General features: G+C 34.9%; 1 protein-coding gene across 1 annotated transcript in view; it reads left to right on the forward strand.

Moving 5' to 3' along the window:
• The window catches only part of DGKB (diacylglycerol kinase beta), a 943,764-nt gene that overhangs the window by 71,501 nt on the left and 849,498 nt on the right, over nucleotides 1–22,765 (forward strand). The gene's annotated exons all lie outside the window — the stretch shown is intronic.

Here is a 22,765-nt window from a genome sequence, read left to right on the forward strand (position 1 = left end):
GAGTCTTCCTATTAAGAGATGGTCAGTTTCCTAAATGATGTCTCATTGCAAAGCAGTTGCACATGTCTGTCAATGTCAGCTTGCATAGAAAGAAGAATACAGAATGGGGTAGAACCTGTGTAGACTTTATAGCCATTTCTCATTTTTCTTGTTAACAGAACTCCAATTCTGCTTAGGCACTGGATAGCCATATACTAAAGAGAAGGTCATATATTTCAGAATGTACATACCAGGGGCTAATTTTGTTCAGCTAAGCCTATGATTATAATTCAGTTTTCATGCTGATGGCTCAAACATGTGGTTCACTTCTGGCTCAATAGAGATGAGGAAAAATCTGCAAGGAGGATTCTGGAAAAGACTGTTATTCTCACTGATAGCAAGGAAAAGTAGATGCAAAATAAAAGTCTTCTTTCTGATGGATTCTTTTGTGACACCTGAAATTTTGACACTCATTTTGGGAACATGAGTTGAGCCAGCATGAAAGAATTGGTCAGCATACCTGTAGGCAGAAAAAAAGCATAGAAAGACTGACTCATTATGATGTTATGTATCCACTAAATAAGCCAATCATTCTGCCTCTGATCTTTTTATATGCAATATGAAATTTCTATACTGCCAAGTTAGCTTGGTTTGGTTCTTCTCTAACTTCCATATAGTTGATGCTCAGTATTCAATATATTGAAGCAGTTATTTGTGTTAGACATTCTTTCTGAGTGGATTTGAAAGCATTGAACGTTTATATCATTGGCATGGGTATGTACATTAGGGTTGCATTCATCCAAGTTTATAGGACAACTTTTAGGTAATATTATTCAAGTTTAGAGCAGAGAGGACCTAAGATAACATTTCCTGAATTTTCTTTCCATCTCACCATTTTACAATGAATACAGTGAACTCCAGAAATGTTAATTGGCTTACCAAAGATAGCCTAGCTTTCTGTATTTAGAACTTTATTTAGATCTATGTTTAAATACTTGTCTTTATTCCTGGTTCAATTTTCTTTACATTATACTCTGCTTTTTCTTGAAGCTTAGGAACTAAATCAAATGTCTGATTTTAATTATTGCCTCAAAACCTGTAATGTAGTTGAGTCTTCTTTAAGAATCTTGGTGGTATTTATGAATTTTCCATATTAACCAACAGACTGGGCTTAACTCTTGGTGTTGGCTAGCCACTGTCCATGGTGCTATCGTAGTGGAAAGAAGAAAAGAACTTCCTAATAATGACTTGATTCTTACTTTTTGATATTAGACAGTCATATTCCTATGGTATCATTTATATTAAATTTATATGCTAATTATTGCCCATTTTAAAAATAACTTACTCACTGTATTTGTCTTGAAATTAAGATTTTTAAGTTGTCTTTATTATATTGGTAAGAGTTTCGATGAATTTCTTCTTAGATTCTATATGGTCTGTAGTAGAACAGTTTAAAATTATAACAGGATAATATAGTAATTACGTGATTGAGTTTTACTTAGAAGTTTTCAGCAGTGGTTTAGAAGTGGTGATTTAATATATTTTCTTTAATTTTTTTCACATGTATATTGACATCTCATGCTGCCATAAATCAATTATTCATATTAAGTTTAAGGAAAGTTACATACTTCCCTCAAAGTATTGTAATTTCCTTACCGAGGCCAATGAGACATATATGATCTAGCCTCCCTAGCCTCTTTCATGTCCTACTAAGCTCCTCCTCTTTTACTTGTTCCAGCAACAATTGCCTTCTTGCTGTTCCTGAAATACACCAGCATGCTCCAGTTTAGTCTTAACTCTAAACTGTTCCCCCTCATAGAGGGCTCTTTTCTTCAAGTATGCGTGGACTCCCTCACCTCCTTCCTTCTGGTATTAGTTAAAATGTCACTTTCTCTGAATAGATGGCAAAAAACAGAGAATTAAAATTGATTAAAAATATTGACAACATTGTTATAAGTCATATGATAAAAGGCCCAATAAACTGTTTTCATAAACCCCCTAAATTGTTTTCATGTCGCTGATAATAGATGCACCATAAGTGCTTCTTTGACCCTAATAGCACAGAACAGCTCTCTTTGTAGTTATTTATTCAGCTCAAGTACGAAAAATTTCATGTGTAGTTTTTTATTTATACACCTCGATGTAAGAACCCACTTTAGAGATAAAGAAGAGGACAAGGTAACTTTCCCAAAGCCACATGGCTTGTAAGTAATATAACTGGGAGTATACATGTTTTTAAATAATAGAGATTTTTCAATTTCTAAAAAGCATAATATTTATTTTAAAAATTTATAAAAGTTATAATTGAACTTTCCTTCTCTTCAGCAAGCTTTATGCTTTTTTTTTTTTTTTTTTTGGTAAGAGCATTTTAGTGCTTTTCAAAGATAGGTTACATTATTTTGCTTCAAAATGTTTTCTCTTTTTTTCTTAAACTATTTTCAAGATAAAAAAATCTTTATCCAGTCATATGCAAAATTCAATAAAGCATAACTTTACATAAAAATGTAGAATTTGGGGATTTCCCTGGTGGTCCAGTGGTACAGAATCCGCCTTACAATGCAGGCGTTGCGGGTTCGATCACTGGTCAGGGAACTAAGCCCACGTGCCACAACTGCTGAGCTCATACGCCTCAACTAGAGAGCCCACGTGCTGCAAACTACAGAGCCCATGCACTCTAGAATCCATGCACCACAACTAGAGAAGAGAAAACCCACACACCAGAAGCAGAGAGAAGCCGGTGCACCGCAACGAAGAGCCCACACCGCAACAAAAGAGATCCCTCATGCCTCAACGAAGATCCCCCGTGCCGCAACTAAGACCCTACACAACCAAAAAATAAATAAAAATAAATAATAAATAATAAATAAATCTTTAAAAAAAATGTAGAATTTTATGTCATCCAGATCTTTAAAACTCTATAGAATTTAAGCCAGCATTGTTGAGTCCCATAAACATTAAAGTTCTCACCTTGACCCTGGACTCCAGCTCAGTTTCAGATATGGCTCTATTTTTTGTAAAGGATATGAGCAAGACAATGATTTAAAAGAGAATACACTGCAAGAATCTCTAATAATCCTAAAAGAGGCAGTATATAAACCATGAAGATCATGTCTGAGTATGACCCCAGTGGATCCAAGAAAAGATTCATGGTAACATGGGAAATTTTGAGTATCTCTGTTTCACACGAGCAAAGTGGTAACAGCCCAGATAATTTAGAAACATCAAATGAATTGAATCAACTGACTTCATTAAAACATGACAAGTTTGTACTCTGATAATTCAAGTTTACCATTAAAATGACTTACATTAGTCCATGACCATGTATTCTGTTTGCCCACAAATGTAAATACAGTTATTTGAAACCCTGTTATTTATGAAGCCTGAAATAAACATTTTTAAAAATCAAAATGAAGAAGAGTGCTTGAAAGGGAATTTAAAAAAAAACTTAGAGAATTATGTTACTGGGGCAAGCAGGGAAATAAAAGGAGGAGTGGTGGGGATTTTTTATAGGAAGGAATTACTGAGGAGCATATGCATAGGTTGTTTTCCTAAATTCCATCATTATTTGATCTGAGAGACAGTTAACAGTAGTTCTTCCACATATCTACCTGTTTTGACACATTGCCTATTGAATAAGCCAGATATGTGCCAGATAAATGGTTTTCTGACCCTGAATCTGCTGGCTTGGATGTCATTGCCCTGCCACAATTTGTTTATGTACTTCATTCTACACTTTCCTTTTTCTGCTGCCTCTTAACCTTCCTGCTTCAATTTGCAATAGTGGTTGATGCTAAAATGTGCAGCCCTGAGGAGACAATCCCAAAATGAAATAAGACAGTCGGAGCCTGATAACCATCAAGTAAAACAGACTCCTAATACTTGAATTGCCTCAGTCTAAACGTAATGAAGGTTGCAGCTTGTCCTAAAACAAAAATTAAAAAAGCTGTTTTAAAAACCTGTATTAAACTGACTAAAAAGGAAAATAGCTTGATTATTCTGATAGGATATTGGACAGAAAATGTTGCCCAAGACGTGGTCTCTCTGTCTATTAGCACTGATGGCAAAATGACCTTCTCTTTGATTTAAGAGATCATGTGTCTCAACTTGATGCTTCAATAATTTCTCATCTACCAGCACTTAATGGTGTTCCCAGAGTCTCCCAACATTACTAGAACAGTGTAGGTGAGACCAGATAGATATTGAATGGGAACTGACATTTTAGTAAAATCTTTAATACCACTCAGACCTAGCTAGCTATAAAACTACCTTTTCCTTTCTTTTCATCTCTTTTGCCCTTTCTTTCTCTTTTGCATTGTCATGAGAAAAGATGAGGTCACTTAATTCCATAAATACAAAAGCTTTCTGACTTCTCTAATTTTCAGAACATCATACTTTTCTGATTTTCTTCTTACTTCTCTGACTTTTTCTTCTCAGCTTTTTGTTTTTTTCTGATTTCTGTTCCTTATTTTACTCTCTAGATGGAATATATTTGGCTATGTTTTGAATCTCTCTTTTCTATATACATAATAATGTATACATGTTATATTTTCTCTCCATATGCAATGTGTCATCTCTGTATAATGCATCTCTATATCTTCTCTACATACACACAAATGTATCACTCGTTAAAATGCTATTGAAAAAAAAAGGAATATTTAATTATAGCCAAACAGATTCATGGCATATTAGTTTCTAAAAACTTGGAAAACAATTGTGATCAATCAAATAGTATGTTATATAATAGAGAATATGCTTTCTAATATTAAGGTTGTTTATATTTTAAGAGGTTGGATAGTAATTTTTTATCATTATTATCTTATGCTATTTCATTTTCTATATATGTATACATATATAGTATATGTGTATCATAATTCACATATATTTGTATACAGTAGAATAGCAAAAATATTATTCTTAAAACATAATAGATAAATGAATAAAATTATTCTTAAAACTTTTACACATTACCCCATTGTTTATTTAGCTGATTTTTAGATACCGATTTTAGCCGTTTTTTAGATACAGATTTTATTATACTCAACGGATATTCTGTGGCATTTATGATGGAATGATAAGGGATTAAAATTTTTACCATATGTATCATGTGTTAATCATATTTGGTGGTTCAAATGATCAAAATCACTAAGTTAAAATATTTCTCACTAAATATACTCATCACCTAACTATATTTTCTATAACTCTCCTACACTACTTTGGTCTTTTCCAAAGAATTGTAATTGGAGCTATACATTGGAATCAAGCTAAAATAATTTATTGCTTAAAATGGTATATCAGCTTTCTTTGGACAATCTAATGCTGAATTATCAAATACATGAAAACTCAATGGCTTAAAACAATAAGCATTTATTAGACCATGAGCCTGCAGTTCAGTGATTTAGCTGGGGTTAGCTAGGGAGTTCTGTTCATTTTGGCTGGACTTATTCTCAGGTCTGGGAATCAACCAGCTCTACTGGTGCAACTGACTCTGCTCCATGTGCCCTTAAATGTCTGGGTTGAGCATATTCTCTTAGTGAGGACAGAGATGCAAGGGCACAATTGAAACCTTGGAAGTACTTCTCAAGCCTCTGTTTTTAAAACACTTGCTAATATTCCATTGGCCAAAGTGAGTTTTATGCCCAAATCCATAGTAAGGGTGGGAGAGTACTATTTGGTTTTAGGTCAAAAAACATGGACACTGGGTGGGGAGTAGAATAAGATCAATAATGAAAACAGTCTACCACCTATGGTATGAACACATTGGATAGTACTATAAGGGATTATAATTATCTGTGAAACATATTAACCTAAACATACATAATATCTCTCCCTCAAAAATTCTCATTCAAAGTGTATATGTGTTCAAAAATCCATACAGATGATTGAAATGTATAACCTGATTGGGAATCACTAGCCTAATAAAATTAATACCAAGAGATGAGGTGTGGCAATTTGCTTGGCCTTAAGCAGAATATACTTAGATTTTTGGAATTGTCAAGCAGTTTACCAGGTTCAGGGCATCCACAAAAATTTTAGGAGAAGTAAGCCATGGATACAAGGGAAACTTTCTTCCTTATGGCTTGTGATTTATCCCTTGTGCTTTTCAAAATATAAAAATCAAGAACAGTAATATATCTAACATCAATAAAATGTTCCTCCTAGATACCTTGTTTCATGTTTTCACTTGGTTTTACTACCTACTTCATTTTATTATCCAGTTTTTTCCTTTATCCAGACTTCCCAAAGGATCTGTCTTCATTCTATGACTTGCTCTGATTCAATAGACTATTCTAATAATAACTTAGTAATAAACTCTGACTCAAGTCTGTGCCACAAAATAAATTTACCTTTAGTATTTTAGTGTCACTTGAATTAATAATATGAGAATGTTATTTTCCAATTCCATCATAAAATGTTATTTTAGTACAAATATCTTGGTATGCCAGAAGTCAGGTTGAAAATACAGAAATAAGAAAAATATATGTAAAATTGATTTATGAATACACATAATACATGCCAGAATTCTACTAAGTTTTAACATAGGAAAAAAAAAACATAGACTGTTTTCTCTTTTAATTTTTCCATTTTTTAATGTACTTCATTGACTGGCTTTAAAATAATCTATAATCAAGAAACTTCAATTCTTATGAAAAAATAAGGTTATTTTTCGTGGTCAAGAATACTGTTGGTGTAGTTCCAGTTTTTGCCTATTTTTGCTTTTGTTGCCTGTGTGTTTTATCTGTGAAATCATTGCCAAGATGTCATGAAGCTTTTCTGCCTGTGTTCTCATCTAGAAGCTTTATAGTTTGGGGAGTTATGTTTAAGTTTTTAATCAGTTTTAAGTTGATTTTTGTTTATGGTGGACGATCAGGGTCCAATTCCACTTTTATGCATGGGGGTATCCATTTTTCTAAACACCATTTATTGAAGAGACCAGCCTTTCCTCATTGTGCATTCTTGGCACCCTCGTCGAAGATCAGTTGACCATATGATGTGTGGATTTATTTCTGGGTTTTCTGTATTCTGTTCCTTTGGTCTAAATGTCTTTCCTTACACTAATACCATGCTGTTTTAATTACTGTAGCTTTGTAATATATTTTGAAACAAGGACATGTGATGCCTTCAGCTTCGTCCTCCCTTCTCCAGGTTTTTGGGTTATTTGGGTCTTTTGTGCTTCCAAATACAGATTAGATTGTTTTTTTCTACGTCTATAAAAAATGCCATTGGGATTTTGATAGGGATTGCATTGAATCTATAGATTGCTTTTGGTAGTATGGACATTTTAACAATATTAAGTATTCCAATCAAACTAAAAATCTTCTCCACAGAAAAAGAAACAAGCAATAGATTGACACAACTAACAGTAGCATTAAAAAATGAACTAAGGATCTGAATAGACATGTTTCCAAAGAAGAAATACAAATGGCCAACAGGTTTATGAAAAGATGGTCAACATCATTTATCATTAGGGAAATACAAATCACAACTACAGTGAGGTATCACTTCCTACCTGTTAGGATGGATATTAAAAGACAATAAGTGTTGAGGATGTGAAGAAATTGGAACCCTTGTACCAGTTTGCATTTTTTGCATTTTTTGGAATGCAAAATGGTGAAGCCATTATGGAAAACAGTATGGAGGTCCCTCAAAAGATTAAAAAGAAAACTACCTCATGATCCAGCAAATCTCACTTCTGGGTATTTATCTAAAATATTTGAAATTAGGGTCTCAAAGAGATAGTAGCACTCCCATATTGTAGCACTATTCACAATAGCCAGATATGGAAACCAATCTAAATATCCATCAGTGGATGATTGGATTAAGAAAATGTGGTATAAACACACAATGGAATATTATTCAGCCTTAAAAAAGAAGGAAATTGTGCAATATGTGAAAACATGGATGAACTTTAATGACGTGCTAAGTGAAATAAGCCATCCACAGGAGGATAAATACAGCATGATTCCACTTTTATGAGATATCTAAAGTAGTCAAACTCACAGAAGTAGGGAGCAGAATGGTGGTTGCCAGGGACAAGAGGGAAGAGAAAATGGGAAGCTTCTAACCAATGGGTATGAAGTTTCAGTAATGCAAGCTGAATACATTCTCGAGATCTGCTGTACACTCTCATGCCTAGAGTTAACAATATTGTATTATACACTTAAAAATCTATTAGGAGGACAAATCTCATGTTAATTTTTACAGTAATTACCACAGTATAATACAAATAAAAAATAATATTATTGGGTAAATTAGAATTAAATGCCATATTTGAAGAAGCTATTTAAATGCATGATCTACAAGGCCTGGTTTCAGAAAGATGGACCAGAGAAACCCTAAAGTGCTTGAGGCATGTTTCCTGGCACCATCTTCCGTCACCTTTTTGGAGGCTGAAGCCAAGACTCATAGCTTAAAGGGTGGGATGTTGATTGTCAATGTGTTACTAATCAAAAGCTGAGCCCCCAGATTTCCAAACCAGACATATTTGCAAAACCATTGCAATTTCTTGTTTTTCTTCCTGTACCAGCTATTCATCTCATACTCCTGAAAAGCAACGCATGACTTCATTCATTATGATCTATGCTTTGGTTTGAACAATTCAGGAATATTCATCAAGATTTACCATTAATCAGTTAAAGATGTTCATAAACAAAGCCAATGAATAATTCATATTTAATCAAGTACATGTGCTCTCATGATGAATAATCATGAACTGATCTGGAATTTGTTAATGACTTATGAATATTTATCTCTCGATGGTACTCCTGTGCAATTCACAATTCCATGAAAACTGCCTCCTTTTAGATTTCACCTTGTACTTTTGCTGAAGATGCCTTTGGGACCATTAAGTATCTTTTCTAAAGGATTATAATACAATAAAAATTGTGAATGTGCTGTCATCTGCAGGACATACTAAACAAACAAAAAATCTAATTTATTTCCATAGTCTCAATCTGGCAGATTTTTCTCAGATAATATTGTGTTTCACCATATGATCTTCTTATATGACAGGAAGATTGCTATGTGAGGCTCACTTAACTAGTCAGATGTGAAAAATGTGAAAAAATAAATCAAACTGAAAACCAAATGCCGGAAATAACATTTTCCTTAAGCAGCTGCTAATCTTATGCCAGGTGCAGAATGTGCTGCTCTTCAGTGAATGTCTTCTTCGTGTGCCCTCTGGCCACTTGCAAATTGGAAATTTCACAACCACTTTGGATTAGGTATTTATGTGACATGAGATACTTCAGCCTAGAATTGTCATCAGCTGGCCCTTCTCAGGACGAGGAAAATTAACAAGCAACATTTTTGGAACACTTCAAGTGTTCCAAGTGCTTGGCAATCATTTACCAGTTAATCCTCCTTTGAGGGAGGTCAGCCCTCTGCCCGAATTTTCGCATGAAGTATTTCACGCAGATGTGAAATAATCTCTAAAAAGGCCACAGTGCAGCAAATCTGGGGAAAAAGAAATAATCGGAGACAGACCTGGGCTAAATTGAGGAGCAAGAAAATTACACCTTTGGTCGCCCATGTGGATGTTCTTTCTGAAAGCTTCTCTTATTCTAAACACAACCAGGAGTCAATTTATTCTTCACTGCAATCCTAAGAAGTTGGTACTAGCATTGTCTCTATTACACAGATGAGTAAACTCAGGCACACGATGGGTAAATCAACTGTTCAGTACACCGCTAGTTAGTGACAGAGCTGGAATTCAAGTCCATGCAGCAGGGCTCCAGACTGGGCTTGTAACCATTCTGATATGCTATCTCTACTTCCCTGTGATGCCTCTGCTCTCCCATTTTGTGTCCTACCAATCAGAATCATCCCACCATATCTCGTCCATCTTAGAAATCAACTGTATACACATTTCTGCAAAGTTTTCCCAACAAAGCTTGTTTTATGTCCAGTTACTCTCTTTTCTCTGTTAGGGAACTACTAAATTATCCCTACTATGCCCCTCTATTTGCTCCTGAAGTGTTTTGAAAAAGAAACCTTTGGAAATGCTTTTAAAATACCATATAAGTAGGTATGTACTGTGTCTGTTTTAAAAGACTAGCTATTCAGAAAAAATGTGGAATTTTATATCATTGTTTTCTCCAGAAAATCCTAAAATGTATCTGGCTCCTTAGAATGGTGGGGTGCTTTTGCAGTTAAGCCAGGGAGGGAATCATAACTAACTGGGTGTGCACACAGTAGTGATGAGGGCAGGATTGAACCAGCAAAGAAGATCACGTGTTCTTCCAGACCTCTTATCCATGATGGCAGGACATTTTTATAAGTGTAAGTGCGGTATTGTTGGGTGTATTCAGGCAAACTACTTTGAGACTGTAAATCCCACTGATGTCACACATTGGGTGGTTAAATTCCTCAATTTACAATGAAAGTTAATGGTTGCTATGAGGTCAGTCTCTATTCATAATTATTATTCTATTTGGAGGGAGAAGGGGGAGGTCTATGGACTATTTTGCTTTCCTTAGAGTTCAGGACAATTTCACACACTTTTAAGTGTTTATCTCTGGACCAAGCTTTTAGATATGTATACACATTTTAAAAACACTTCTCCCCCATTTCATCAAAAGGTTAGTAGTGTTTTTATAAACAATAATTTTTAATGAATATTAATGGTACAATGGGAAGGATGTCTTATTGTTTCAAAAGGGCTGTTAATATACAGTGGTCAGTATAATGCTATAATAAAGAAAGTATGAAGTCTATTTAAGAGGCTGAATTGAAAAAACTAGGTTCTTAGAAACATTTCTAAAATTACCCAAAATGCTGATCTTCATAGAGTCTCTTTTTTTTTTTTTAACATCTTTATTGGAGTATATTTTCTTTACAGTGTTGTGTTAGTTTCTGCTGTATAACAAAGTGAATCAGCTATATGCATATGAATATCCCTATATCCCCTCCCTCATGCGTCTCCCTCCCACCCTGCTTATCCCACCCCTCTAGGTGGTCGCAAAGCACTGAGCTGATCTCCCTGTACCATGCAGCTGCTTCCCACTAGCTCTCTATTTTACATTTGGTAGTGTATATATATGTCAATGCTACTCTCTCACTTCGTCCCAGCTGACCCTTCCCCCTCCCTGTGTCCTCAAGTCCATTCTCTACATCTGTGTCTTTATTCCTGTCCTGCCCCTAGGTTCTTCAGAACCATTTTTATTTTTTTGGATTCCATATATATGTGTTAGCATACAGTATTTGTTTTTCTCTTTCTGACTTACTTCACTCTGTATGACAGACTCTAGGTCCATCCACCTCACTACAAATAACTCAATTTCGTTTCTTTTTATGACTGAGTAATATTCCATTGTATATATGTGCCACATCTTCTTTATTCATTCATCTGTTGATGGACACTTAGGTTGTTTCCATGTCCTGGCTATTGTAAATAGTGTTGCAGTGAACATTGTGGTACATGACTCTTTTTGAATTATGGTTTTCTCACGGTATATGCCCAGTAGTGGGATTGCTGTGTTGTGTGGTAGTTCTATTTCTGGGTTTTTAAGGAACCTCCATACTGTTCTCCATAGTGGCTGTATCAATTTACATTCCCACCAACAGTGCAAGAGGGTTCCCTTTTCTCCACAGCCTCCGCAGCATTTATTGTTTGTAGATTTTTTGATGATGGCCATTCTGACCGGTGTAAGGTGATGCCTCATTGTAGTTTTGATTTGTATTTCTCTAATGATCAGGGATGTTGAGCATCCTCTCATGTGTTTCTTAACAATCTGTAGATCTTCTTTGGAGAAATGTCTGTTTAGGTCTTCTGCCCATTTTTGCATTAGGTTGTTTGTTTTTTTTTTTTGATATTGAGCTGCATGAGCTGCTTGTATATTTTGGAGATTAATCCTTTGTCCGTTGCTTCATTTGCAAATATTGTCTCCCATTCTGAGGGTTGTCTTTTCATCTTTTTTATGTTTTCCTTTGCTGTGCAAAAGCTTTTAAGTTTCATGAGGTCCCATTTGTTTATTTTTTTTTTTATTTCCATTTCTCTAGCAGGTGGGTCAAAAAGGATCTTGCTGTGATTTATGTCATAGAGTGTTCTGCCTGTGCTTTCCTCTAAGAGTTTGATAGTGTCTTGCCTTACATTTAGGTCTTTAATCCATTTTGAGTTTATTTTTGTGTATGGTGTTAAGGAGTGTTCTAATTTCATTCTTTTACATGTAGCTGTCCAGTTTTCCCAGCACGACTTATTGAAGAGGCTGTCTTTTCTCCATTGTATGTTCTTGCCTCCTTTGTCATAGATTAGGTGACCATATGTGTGTGGGTTTATCTCTGGGCTTACTATCTTGTTCCATTAGTCTGTATTTCTGTTTCTGTGCCAGTACCATACTGTCTTGATTACTGTAGCTTTGTAGTATAGTCTGAAGTCCAGGAGCCTGATTCCTCCAGCTCTGTTTTTCTTTCTCAAGATTGCTTTGGCTATTCGGGGTCTTCTGTGTTTCCATACAAATGTTGAAATTTTTTGTTCTAGTTCTGTGAAAAATGCCATTAGTAGTTTGATAGGGATTGCATTGAATCTGTAGATTGCTTTGGGTAGTAGAGTCATTTTCACAATATTGATTCTTCCAATCCAAGAACGTAGTACAACTCTCCATCTTCTTGTATCGTCTTTAATTTCTTTCATCAGTGTATTACTGTTTTCTGCATACAGGTCTTTGTCTCCTCAGGTAGCTTTATTCCTAGGTATTTTATTGTTTGCTGCAGTGGTAAATGGGAGTGTTTCCTTAATTTCTCTTTCAGTTTTTTCATCAGTAGTGTATAGGAATGCAAGAGATTTCTGTGCATTAATTTTGTATCCTGCTACTCTACCGAATTCATTGATTAGCTCCAGTAGTTTTCTGGTAGCATCTTTAGGGTTCTCTATATACAGTATCATGTCATCTGCAAAACAGTGACAGTTTTACTTCTTCTTTTCCGATTTGGATTCCTTTTATTTCTTTTTCGTCTCTCACTGCTGTGGCTAAAACTTCCAAAACTATGTTGAATAACAGTGGTGAGAGTGTGTAACCTTGTGTTGTTCCTGATCTTAGAAGAAATGGTTTCAGTTTTTCACTATTGAGAATGATGCTGTCTGTGGGTCTGTCATATATGGTCTTTATTATGTTGAGGTAAGTTCCCTCTTTGCCTATACTTAGAGAGATTTTATCATAAATGGGTGTTGAATTTTGTCAAAAGCTTTTTCTGCATCTATTGAGATGATCATATGGTTTTTCTCCTTCAGTTCGTTAATATGGTGTATCACATTGATTAATTTGCCTATATTGAAGAATCCTTGCATTCCTGGGATGAACCCCACTTGATCATGGTGTATGATTTTGTTACTGTCGATTTCCCCTTTTATGGCTGTTAGCATTTGCCTTATGTATTGAGGTGCCCCTATGTTGGGTGCATAAATATTTACAATTGTTATATCTTCTTCTTGGACTGATCCCTTGAGCATTATGTAGTGTCCTTCTTTGTCTCTTGTAATAGTCCTTATTTTAAAGTCTATTTTGTCTGATATGAGAATTGCTACTCCAGCTTTCTTTTGATTTCCATTTGCATGGAATATCTTTTTCCATCCCCTCACTTTCGGTCTGTATGTGTCCCTAAGTCTGAAGTGGGTCTCTTGTAGACATCATATATACAGGTCTTGTTTTTGTATCCATTCAGCCAGTCTTTGTCTTTTGGTTGGAGCATTTAATCTATTTACATTTAAGGTAATTATTGATATGTGTGTTCCTATTACCATTTTCTTAATTGTTTTGGTTTGTTTTTGTAGATCTTTTCTCCTCTTGTGTTTCTTGCCTAGAGAAGTTCCTTTAGCATTTGGTGTAAACCTGGTTTGGTGGTGCTGAATTCTCTTGACCTTTGCTTGTCTGTAAAGGTTTTAATTTCTCCATCAAATCTGAATGAGATCCTTGCTGGGTAGAGTACTCTTGGTTGTAGGTTTTTCCCTTTCATCCCTTTAAATATGTCCTGCCACTCCCTTCTGGCTTGCAGAGTTTCTGCTGAAAGATCAGCTGTTAACCTTATGGGGATTCCCTTGTATGTTATTTGTTGCTTTTCCCTTGCTGCTTTTAATATATTTTCTTTGTATTTAATTTTTGAAAGTTTGATTAATATGTATCTTGGCATGTTTCTCCTTGGGTTTATCCTGTATGAGACTCTCTGCACTTCCTGGACTTGATTGATTATTTTCTTTCCCATGTTATGGAAGTTTTTGACTGTAATCTCTTCAAATATTTTCTCAGACCCTTTCTTTTTCTCTTCTTCTTCTGGGACCCTATAATCCGAATGTTTAATGTCCCAGAGGTCTCTGAGACTGTCCTCAATTCTGTTCATTCTTTTTTCTTTATTCTGCTCCCTGGCAGTTATTTCCACCATTTTATCTTCTAGCTCATGTATTCGTTCTTCTGACTCAGTTATTCTGTTATTGATTCCTTCTGGAGTATTTTTAATTTCAGTAATTGTGTTGTTCATCACTGTTTGTTTGCTCTTTAGTTCTTGTAGATCCTTATTAAATGTTTCCTGTAGTTTCTCCATTCTGTTTCCGAGACTTTGGATCATCTTTACTATCATTACTCTGAATTCTTTTTCAGGTAGGTTGCCTATTTTGTCTTCATTTATTTGGTGTTATATGTTTTTACCTTGCTCCTTCAACTGTAACATATTTTTTTGTCATTTCTTTTTTTTTTTTTTTTTTTTGATGGGTGGTCCTGTATTCCTGTCTTACTGGTGGTTTGGCCTGAGACATCCAGCACTGGAGTTTGCAGGCAGTGGATAGAGCTGGGTCTTGGTGCTGAGTTGAGGACCTCCGTGACTCCTCACTCTGATTGATATTCCTTGGGGTCTGAGGTTCTCTTTTAGTCCAGCAGTTTGGACTCAGAGCTCCCACCACAGGAGGTCCAGCCTTTACTTTTTCTCTGCCTTCTCTCCTTCCCACTCCCTCAGGACCTGTGCAGCTGGAGGAGTCCTCAGTGGGCAGAGGATCAGGCCCAGTATCTCAACAGGTTCCTGGGGGCCCAAGTGGGCAGGGGAAACCTGGCCACGCTCCCTTTTGATCCTGTGCCCTCCCAATGGTTCCCCAATTTCCCCTTCAGGCGTCGGATCCCTTCTCCTCCCCCATCCACCCCTCAGGGACGCTAGTCCCGTTCTGCCTCCACTTCTCCTCCTCCTTCACTCCCCCGACGCCCCACGTCCTACCAAGTTGCTGGTGGTTCCTCCCGTCCCCTTAGGTGTCTGTGGTCCCCCACTTGTGCCTGATAGGTGCCCTAGTTCTCTTTCTTTTATGTATTAGTTTAACATTGTCTCCCTAAGAAAGAATATGTAAGGGCCAGTGGTCTTTTTTTTTTTAAAGAAATTCACGTTCTTTTATTTATTTATTTATTTATTTATTTATTTATGACTGTGTTGAGTCTTCGTTTCTGTGCGAGGGCTTTCTCTAGTTGCAGCAAGTGGGGACCACTCTTCATCGTGGTGCACGGGCCTCTCACCATCGCGGCCTCTCTTGTTGCGGAGCACAGGCTCCAGACGCGCAGGCTCAGTAATTGTGGCTCATGGGCCTATTTGCTCCGTGGCATGTGGGATCTTCCCAGACCAGGGCTCGAACCCGTGTCCCCTGCATTGGCAGGCAGATTCTCAACCACTGCGCCACCAGGGAAGCCCGCCAGTGGTCTTTTAAATATCTATAAAATTTTATGAAAATTGTTCTATTCACCTTCTTCATAAAGACGTTGTGTGCAGTTTTCTCCAAATAAAATAGTTTGATTCAGCAGCGTGAAAAAATAGCTTTTATTATTAGAATTAATAATAATTTTAAATAGACTGATTTCATATTCAGGATTTTTCAAAATTCTTGTCTTTCAGTTTGGTAACACTTTGTATAAGTCTTAGACATTACTAATACAGATTATTCGTTTGTAAATCTATTGTAAAGATATTGTTTTCTCATTTATATTTATTAAAAACTGTAATTGCTATTTTAGCAAAGTAAAATATGTTTTTAAAATAAATGTCTTACTTGTATTAGTTCATTTACCCTCTATTATGTCTCACATGTAGTTACTGTTATTACTATACCTATATTAAGTAGGAAAAAATTTGACACAGATTTATTTAGTTACCCAGAGTTGCAGTTAGTAAGTGGCCAAGTTCAGGTTATACATAGGCCTTTTAAATATACAACTTGCATTCTTAAGCAATAATAGGTTTTGGTTTTATTTTATTTTACATTACTTTTTCTCCAGCTTTATTGAATCATAATTGACAAATTCTCTTTTGTTTTTAAATCTCTAATAGTAATACACAGCTGGTAATAAAAATGCCCCTTTTTTTTCCATTCCCAGTTACTACTTCCTTTATGCCTCCATCTTCCTCTTTTAAAAACTGTCTCCACTCTTCTAACTAATGTAGTTTATAGAGCTCTGTCTTTATGTTTCACTGTTAGACATTACTTACTGACTTACATTATAGAAGAGGATTTAGCTTGTAGAGTTCGTCTTGCCTTTGGAACTCTACTTCTATAGCCATATTCCTAAAATACTAATATCCAACTTCCTGGTTAAGTCAGATTTCAATGTTTACATTTTTATGGTTTTGCAAATATTGCAGTTGAGCCATTGTCAGAACTCTCACACTTCATTGATATACTAAAGATACTAACACTTCATTTTTTTAATTGATACATTTTATTACAACAAAATTAATGATGTCTGTTCAGTGAAGGATACCATCAACAAATTTGCAGTACATCACAAAACACATTATCCTCAGAGTCCCTATAGAGTGTGAAAAGTAAGAGCAATCTGACAAGATTTTTTACATCTAAATGTAAGCATCACAATTGTCAGTTTAACACTTCATTTCTTGTACGAGTTTTTCTTTATCTTGGAGTTACTTCATTCACTTCAGTTGCTTTTTTCTATATACTTATCACTAAGTCAGCACCCAGATGCTTACAAAGAACTGTAAAATTATTTTCAGTATGGCCCAATACTTCATATACATCTATAAGTTTTATTGTTTTTCCCTTGCTGTGTCCCTCTGGGACCTCTCTGTCCCCCTGCTCCCATCAGACCTGGTTTTTCACAAAGCCTACTGCACATATGGCTTTGAAACGTTACTGTTTTTTCGTCATCCTGAGAATTTTCTTCCTCTGACTTCTCTGTTGGATCTCATATCTTCCTTTTTGGTGCTTACTTCCTAATTTTGGTGGAGTATATCCTCTAAGAGATCAGAAGTAAAACATTTAAAGACCTTATATGTCTAATCATGACTTGACTTTACATTAAATATATAGAGTCATAGGCTGGAATTTTTTCATCAGCTTTTAGTTTTCTATGTTTATCTTCAGAAATGTCCTGCAAATTTTCTAGGTAATCTTTTTCCTTCTCTGGAAAGGAGATCTGAATGTAGGTCTAAAGTGTCACTATGATCTTGCCGGACTTGCTGTGGTGTTTTTCTTCCTGTGTTATGTGGAATAATCAGAGAGCCCTTACAGTCTGAAAACCCATAGGTTTCAAGTCTGAGAAATTTCCCTCCCTGTATCTTTCTTTGTTATTTCTTTCTGGAACTGTTAATTGCTGGTTAAAATTTTTGATGATCAAATATTTTCTCTTGGTCAGGGGTCAGCAAATGCTTCTGTAAAGGGCTAGATATTAATATCTTAGGCTTTGGCAGGCTGTAGAGTCTCTGGTACAACTACTCTAACTCTGCCTGCAAAAGCAGCCATAGAAAACACCTGAAGGAATGGGCATGGCTATGTTCCAACAAAACTTAACAAATACAGTCAGTCGGCTGATTTGGTTTGTAGGTAATCATTTCCCAACCCTGATCTTGATCCACATCCACTTTACTGAAATCATTAATTTTAATTTTTATAATTTTCCAAATTATTGCCTTGGATTTACTAGGCAAAATAACTCAAATATAGCATTTGCATAAACAAAACAGAACAAAAATATAGATTCTTTCTTTTCATTGGTACAACACTCTTTTAAAACAACATTTTTTTTGGCCAGATGTACCAAATGAAGGACTTAAAAATAATATTGACAGCAACATTCTGATTTCAGTGTGAATGATTCTAGTATCATATTAGCTCGTAGTTTAAGGGGATTTCTTTTTTATTTTCTAAATAACTTCAAGTACAGTTTAATTGAATTCCCTAGAGACAGGCATCTATTAAGGTAATCATGATCACTTTTTCCTAGTCACCTGGGATATAATGTAGTGATTATATAACATTATTATTTAATTGATAGGCTAAATCTAGGTTAATCATGGTGTTTGATTTCAGTTGCCTAGGATTTAAGATTTTAACATATTTTTTTTTTTTTAAACATCTTGCCTGAGTTAGAATTCAGGCTTTTTTTTTTTTTTTTTGAAAGTTTAATTTTTATTTATTTATTTATTTATATATGGCTGTGTTGGGTCTTCGTTTCTGTGCGAGGGCTTTCCCCAGTTGTGGCAAGTGGGGGCCACTCTTGCATTGCGGTGCGCGGGCCTCTCATTATCGCGGCCTCTCTTGTTGTGGAGCACAGGCTCCAGACGCGCAGGCTCAGTAATTGTGGCTCACGGGCCTAGTTGCTCTGTGGCATGTGGGATCTTCCCAGACCAGGGCTCAAACCCGTGTCCCCTGCATTGGCAGGCAGATTCTCAACGACTGCGCCACCAGGGAAGCCCCATAAGATTTTAACATATATTTTTATCTTACTATTCCTATACAATCTTTTTTAAACATATATGTAATTGATTGATTGAATCCATGCTTTGTGCATATGGAGCCTATAAGAAAAAAATTTACTCAACCTAGGTGATCAGTAACGGATGTTGACTTACCCCAAATAGTTTTACGTTTTTTTTAATCTCTTCTCACCATGAGACATTTGAATTCAAAGCTTACAAAGAGAAAAGAAGTCATTAAGACAAAAGTAGATTAAAAATCCAAAAGTGGTCGGTGTAAATAAGAAATGCTAGATTAGATAATAATAATAAATATCTGCCAAGGATAAGGTAAGATACGTTGGTCAATTTTATGCTGAGTAGTCTACCAGTTCTTATTTTGTGAGGTTTGATTGTTCAGCTATTTCAGTTTTTAATTTCTTTATACGTACATATAATAAATTCCCATCACCCAAATTAGGTTTTAGACATACTGTTAACCTAAAGAAACTTTAAAATGCATGTATGAATTATATAATGTGCAATTAGCTGTTCTTTTAAAGCTTGAAAGAACTCACTGGTGAGTTATATTATCCCAGAGCTTTATTTGGATGTAATTTTTTAATTCTTTCAACATTTTCTATAGTTATTGATTTATTCATATTTTCTCTTTATTGAGTCAATTTTGTCTTTATATATGTTTAGAAAAAACATTAACTTAATGAGATTTCAAATAAATTAACCTATGTGTGGGCATGGTATTGATATTTTCTTAAAATATTCTAAATCTCTTTTAAATATGTTAGAAATGTTTAACCATGTAAACTCTTCAAAGCAAAGATGTATTATAGGACGTAGGGATCTAGAATGACCATGGTTTTTAATTGTCTCTGAAAGTTAAAATGTTCAGTCACCTGGAAACATTGCAAAACTCTTTTGAGGGTTGCCTGCTCAGATTACCTCACACTTGAAGGTGGTTTCTCAATTGTTTCTTTGCAGAAATAAATAGCACTTTTCAAACCCAGATAGGTATTATTTAATTGGCATAAGTACAAAGGCAATTATAGCATAAATTCACCTTGAAGATTATTTGGAAATTCTGATATTCCTCAGTTTAGACCTCTTTGGCAAAGAGAGCCTTGATATTTTTTGTTCCCATATATATTTGTGAGTCTGAATTTGCAGCACGTATGGCCATTGAAATAAAAATAAAACTGGTTAAATAGAAACAATTACATGTGCATTATCATTTTTCAAAGTCTTCCACATTTTCAAATACTTACTTAAACTTCATTTTAGCATATTCATTTTGAAAATCACTTTTGACTATGATTAAATTTTACTTTTGCTTTATTGTATAACTTGTATTAATTTCCTTTTTTCTGATGTGGTAATCAACTTTTTGATAAAAAAAATTGTAGGAGAAATATGTCTTTGTAATACTGTTTCTGTATTATATATAAATAATAACTGAATTTCAAAGGGATAAAATATGTTTCATGCAAAATTTTGTAACTTTGAAGATTATATGGCATTTTTTCCCCAGGAAAGAATAATAATTATCAGATTCCCAAAGGAGACTGATGCACAAAAAAGTTTTAGAATCACTGATTTACTTTGTGAGACTTTAATAATGTTCCCGTTGATTAAATATTTTAGCTCTTATTTTTTCCTCTAATCTATATTAGCTAACACTTTTCAGGTAAATAAAAGTATTCCTAGCAGTAGTTATTACAGTACTTTTTCAGTTAATAGAAATGTCTCTGTTTTTTACCATTTAGCATAATTTTTATCATCTGATTATACATTGTGTTAAGTAATATTCTTCTACTGATATTTTAATAAGAGTTTTATTTGTTTTGTAATCAGGACTGGACAGTGATTTATATTATAGAATTTGACATTTCTTTAATTCATGATTTTTTTCCTCCTTTGAACCATGTTAGCAATGAAGCATATTCATAGATTTCCTGGTAGAAAATGAATTTCTAGATTAAAGAAGCACACAATGATCATAAGGCAAATACAATAAATTTTTCATTCATGATGGATATATGGTATAAAACAAACCCACCATTAGCTAAATTGATGAAGAGAAAACAGAAGAAGGCATAAATATTCAAAATAAGAAATACCAAGTATAACCATTGAAACATAAGAAATTTAAAGAGACTGCTTTGCAGACCTCTATGCAAATAAATTTGAAAACTTCAATGAAATGGGTAATTTCTTGGGGAAATACAGATTAACAGAATTAACCCCAATAGAGTTAGACAGCTTCAATAGGGCAATTTCCTAATCAAGAAGATTATTAAGGAACTATCACCAAAGTGCCAGGCCCAAATGGTTTCACAAAGGAATTCTACCAAACCTTCAAAAACCAGATTGTCTCATTGCTCTATAAATCATTCCAAAGCAATAGCAATGAGGAAAAATTTTAAATTCCTTTTAAAAAGCAAGTATAACACCAATAGCTTAGGCTCCTTCTTCTCTTTGCTGTGGTTTTTCATCCTTTGCTTTCGTTCCCATAAGCCTCTTGACAGGGAGGAAGTGACATGATAGTGTGAGAGATCATATGCTGCTATGTGGTGAATTTTTTTTTTTCTTTATTCAAGTTATTTTAAAGCCTCTGCATTCTCTGTCATCAAACTATAGTGAGGGTGTTATTTGTGTAGAATGTGATTTTTCATTTTGGTTTGTTGATACTTGATTATTAGTGGTTAGAGGTACATAGACTGAATTTGGGCTCATTTTCACTAGATGTATAATGTTATTGCTCCACTGTTGGCACGTTTTTAACCCTTATGCCTTTGTAATGTACACACTTGCTTATATTAGAGTGTGACTTCTTTTCACATTTATTGCTTTTTGCTGTGAATGCTACTTTGCCTGAAAATTTAAATTCACCATCTTTATTTTTCATGATTTTCTCATGTAGCTTTTTCTCTCCTTTTATTTTAAAACTTCCTAAGTCATAGTATCTATGGCATAAGGTTTGATGTGGAGTAAATGATTTAATGTATGTAATTTTCTTGTGCTTTTTTAGAACTTCCTGAGTTCTGTCCTGATTAATTGATTTCCATTGCATGATGATTTTCTGAAATAACCCATGATCACATGACTTAGTAACTCAGTAACATATAGCTTATGGATGGCAGTTTAGAACTTGCTGCAGATCCCTCTTTTCCTTTGGGATCTACTCTCAGCTAGCAACCATTCACAACTTGTGATAAATGAGCTAGCATATTATTCTGAAGTGTATTATATGCTACTTTGGAAATCTCAAAAGACCTAAAACTGTTGTCTTAGTTTTTTGTAGCAGGAAGTACAATGTAAAGGACTTGCTTTTTATCTTAGATATACCAAAGCATCATAGAACGTTGTCATCCAGACCCCGGAAATTTCACCAGTGCAGTAAACCCCTTAATATCTGTAGAGTTTCTCCAGTAGTGTACTGGTAAATGTTTAACAATCAGCTCTCTAGGGAAAAACAAAAAGTAGCGGTTTTTAGATATGTAAATTCTTTCATGGAAATACTCCCACCATGGCTGATTTCAAATTATCAAAGGGGCATTCCAAAATGTGTACTTGTGAAGAGCTATGCACATTTGGATCTCACAAGCTGTTGCAAGCCAGCTCCAAGAAATATCTTTTATATTCTGACAATGAATTACTAGGTTATCTAGGATACTTGTAGCATTCTGCTCATCAGGGTCAATGTGGTGTTATTGAGAGTAGATTGTGTGTGATATTCTGTAGACCACATGTAAGAACATCATGTGTGATTTTGTGTGGCATATCAAAGAAAATCAAAGTCTGTGTGGATATATTATGATAGAAGAAGAGATTTAATCTGAGTTCTACATTGAAGTTGTACTGCTGGCCTTAACATATAAAAGCAAACTGCTTTTGGCCTCCCCATCTTGAAGCTCAAGAAGGAAATTTTTGCCAAATGAATTGCAGCATGCTAAGTGCCAAAGACTGTGCTAATCTGAGTCATTCCATATGGGGCACGGCAGTTTTAATTAAGATTACCATTTTGATAACACTGTAATTCTTTACATCGTCATCCACCATGATTCATATGGTTTTAACCAGAGGCCGTATAAGTGAACTGAAGGGGATATAATGGGGCCAA

The sequence above is a fragment of the Balaenoptera borealis genome (genome assembly GCF_965194805.1).
Source record: "Balaenoptera borealis genome assembly, chromosome: 7".
In the NCBI taxonomy this organism is placed as follows: Eukaryota; Metazoa; Chordata; class Mammalia; order Artiodactyla; family Balaenopteridae; genus Balaenoptera; species Balaenoptera borealis.